This window comes from Pteronotus mesoamericanus, unplaced genomic scaffold (genome assembly GCF_021234165.1).
Source record: "Pteronotus mesoamericanus isolate MK-2021 breed Mesoamerican mustached bat unplaced genomic scaffold, CSHL_Meso_final scaffold_371, whole genome shotgun sequence".
Classification (NCBI taxonomy): domain Eukaryota; kingdom Metazoa; phylum Chordata; class Mammalia; order Chiroptera; family Mormoopidae; genus Pteronotus; species Pteronotus mesoamericanus.
In genome coordinates, this window is record NW_026555314.1 from 1395322 (window position 1) to 1399161 (window position 3840).

The following is a 3840-nucleotide window of genomic DNA, read 5'->3' on the forward strand; positions in this document are numbered from 1 at the left end:
CTAAAACCTGTCTCGAGTCCTGAGTCCCCCTGCCTGCTCTCACCTTTGAATTCCTAGTTCCCCCAGGTGTCCAGGGTGTTTGGAAGCTCCTGGGGTACAGGGAGATCTCCAAATCATTGCAGGGGGAACAGATGGATTCTGGAGGGAGCCTTACTGGCCCACAGCCCCTGCAGCCAGCCTGCCCAGCCTGGCTCACAACCCTGGGCTTCCAGCCCACCCGTGCCAGCAGCGAGAAGTCATGTTCACTGAGCATGTGCAGGAGCCCTCGGTGTCCCTGGGCCACTGTGGATGAAGACCTGCCTGTACAATGCTCAGCCGGGAGAGATCAGGTCGGCAGCCCCATGGGAGGTTTTTCCTTGTGCTCCTGGCTGAATTCAGACCTCAAGAGAACGTGGACAACGTCGAGAATGCCTCCTCCACGCCCTGGCTCCGTTGGTAGGTTGTGGGTTTGATCCTGGTTGAGGCACATGCAGGAAGCAACCGATTGTGGTTTCTCTTTTCCTTCCTCCCTCTTTAAAATCAATTTTTCTTCAAAATCATAGCCTCGGATGAGAATTAAAGAAAATGTCTTCTCCTTGAAGAAGCTGCTGAGTCAGGGCCCCAAAATGCTGCCTTAACTCCCCCAAATATAGGCTAGGGTAGCTTGTGCTTTCAGGTTAGCTGGGGCCAGCCCGCCGCCAGGGCTTACTGCGTTGTTCCCTCCCTGCCAGCCCCTGCCCCAGCCTTTGCCCACTCCTGTTGCCTGTGGGACCCTCTTGCCGGCTTTCAGGCCTGGTTGGCCTCATTTTCCCTAGTCCTTCCCGAGTCACCCCTGCAAGCTTCCAGTGTGCCCTCCTGCTCCAGGTCGCCTGGGGCAGTGGTCTCCCGCCCTCCAGGCCACACCGCAAGGGAGGCAGCTTGGTCTCTTCATCCTTTCACTGAGGGAGGGCTAGGGCTTCCCATCAGGCCCCACACCCCCAGCCCCAGCTACTCACCCATCTGCCCTTCCCCTCCCTTGCCCCCTCTTCCTCCTTCAAAGCGCCCACAGAATCTGCCCAGCAATATCCTTGGTCTTGAGTATGTGCTGTCTTGATTGTTCCCTAATGAGTTGCTTCATGTGTCTGAATCTTATCACCACAGCCAGATGGTGGTTCCGCACTTCCTCCCACCGCCGCAGAACTTGGCGCCCAGGAGAGCGTTCTCTCTGGGGCCATTGGCGGGGGCAGGGGGAATCCTGAAGGACAGGGGCGCTGGGCAGGCGGGGGCTAAGTGGCCCCTGCCAGACCAGGCTATCATGATGGCAGGTGGGGGTGGGGGTCAGGGACATCAGCCAGGCGCTCTGTCAGCAAGGAGACAATCAACACCCAGACCTCAAGTCTGGCACAGGGTCTGCCTGGGGGAGGGGTGGGAGCTGGGGCCATGGGGACTGGGTCTCAAGCAGTTAGCCAGGTACCCTGAGGCCGGGGCTGCAGGGAGGGGGCTGCGAGGTGGGCAGAGGCAAAAAGCCCGGCTGGGAAAGCTGATGACTAGCCCACCCCCAGAGTTGCCTTCAGAGGGTCCTGAGGCTCCCCCCTCCCCCTTCTGGTCCTGCGCTGCCCTCCTGTCCTCCTCAGGCTGGCCTGGGGCAGAGGCAGCTTCTGAACCAGTCAAGGAGAGGGCTCAGCCAAGCCCGCTCCTAAAGCCATGCTTCATCTTGGGTCTGCTTCCTGGGATTGGGCTGGGGGGGTCGCAGACACCAGGCACCAAAGCCCAAGCAGTGGGCATGGCCTCCTCCGAGTAGCTTTGAGGGTTGCACCAGGTGCTGGGCGCGGCACAGGCCCACTGGGGCTTCACTGCCCCCGCAGGCAGGCCCCTCCTCAGACCACTGTCTTAGACATTCTGGCTATGATAGGGGAGACCACTTCCTCCTTCTCTTGCTCCTCCTCCCCCTTCCCCTCCTCCCTGCCCCCTCCACCTCCTTTCTTAAATTATAAAAGCCATACGGCAACATGACAAAACTCAGCCAAGAGTGAAGAAAAACAAGACTTGATTTTGGGTATGGAATAAAATAACCAAGGTGTTTAGAAATAGAGGTAAAAAAATAAAACTTTCTGAAATGAAAGGCACCTTTTTGCCCAGAGAGACTAAAGCAATGTAAAGCCACTGAAGACGAAACATTGAAAATAAGAGACATTGGCGAAAACAGGCTGCAGTTGGGCACATGGAATGTCTCTTAGCATCATCACGTTTGGAAATGAAGCCTCACTTCATGAAGCTGGTTCTCAGCAGCCTCCGCTCACTTCCAGGAGGGCCAGGCCGCAGCGGAACATTCCCCTTTCGCGGCGGCCTCTCTTCCCCTCCAGGCGCAGCCAGTGTGATGGGCGCAGGTGCGTGCCATCCATCCCTCCATACCTGACCCCCGCAGCGCAGCGCACCTGGGCTGCTGCTTCCATTTTGAAAATAGGAAGCATTTGACATGAGCACATTGAAAATAGATGTCATAGGTTAGATACGAAGCGTAATAATTACAGACCTGCCAACCAGCCTCAAAGCATCGTCTCGCCAGCGGTGTGCGCCTTGAGAGCCCACCCTCTGTGTCATCTTTAAAAAGGATTTTTAAAACAAATTTTACTACATATGTATGTCTCCCTATACACCATTATTTTATTTTGCATGTCTTGTTTTTGTTCATTTTGTGTTGATTTCAGGTGTATAGCTTGATGGTTAGACAACCATGTACTTTGCATAGTATTCTGCTTGGTATTTCTAGCCCCCCAACTGACGCCATACATAGTTATCGCAATGTTATTGACCATTTTGTCTGTGCTTTACCTAATCCCCGTGGTTATTCCCTAACTACCAATCTGTACTTCTTAATCCTTTCACCTCTTTCACCCAGTCTCCCAACCCCCCTCCCTTATGGCAACCGTCAATCTGTTCTCTGTATCTATGAGTCTGTTGCAATTTTGTTCATTTGACTTTCTCTGACTGACTGATTGCATTTCATAATACCCTCTAAGTCCACCCATGCTGTCACAAAAAGTGAGATTCCATTCTTTTTTATGGCCAAGTAATATTCCATTGTATACATGGACTGCAGCCTTTTTACCCACTTGATTATTGATGGGCACTGGGTTGCTTCCATGTCTTGGCTATGGTGAATAGCGCTCAGCTTTGCTCATCTTTTTGTGAAAAGATAGAAAAATAATAAAAAACATGAAAAGAATTTTTAAGTTTTGTGGGGTTTTTTTGCTGTATGTATTCTACTTCATGTTTTCATGACTCAACATTCTGTTTCTCGAATTCATCCCTGCTGCGTGGGTTTCTGGCTGTTTGCAGAAACAGAGCTGCTATGAACATTCTCAGCAGGTCTCCCAACACCCATAGGAGTGAAACTGCTGGGGTGGACCGGCCATGGAATTTCCATGGCCCAGTGCAAATCAAAATGCAAGGCCCTTGATAAATTCGTGGGTTTTTCAGGACAGCAGCAATAGCACATTGTGCCAGGTGCAGGCCCCTGTGACTGCACAGGTGCACCGTCAGGAGGCCACCTGCCACTGTGTCTTTACCCACCTGGTGGGGTCAGGCAAAGGGCTTGTGCCATGCAGATGGCAGTGCATAGAGTGTCCTGGGTTCCCCAGCCTCACCAGTACTTGCTTCCTCAGACTTTTAAATTTGTGTCAATGTAACGAGTGTAAAATGGCACCTCCTTGTGGTCTCAGTTTACATTTCCTTGGTTCCCAGAGAGGATGAGCGCTTATGTATGTATTGACTGTTGGGTGACCTTTTTTCAAGGAACAGGGTACAGAGTTAGATTCTCATCCAGTTCTTGCCCCTAAATCACCATGCGGGCTTTGGCGGAGCAGTTCTCTCCTGGGGCCA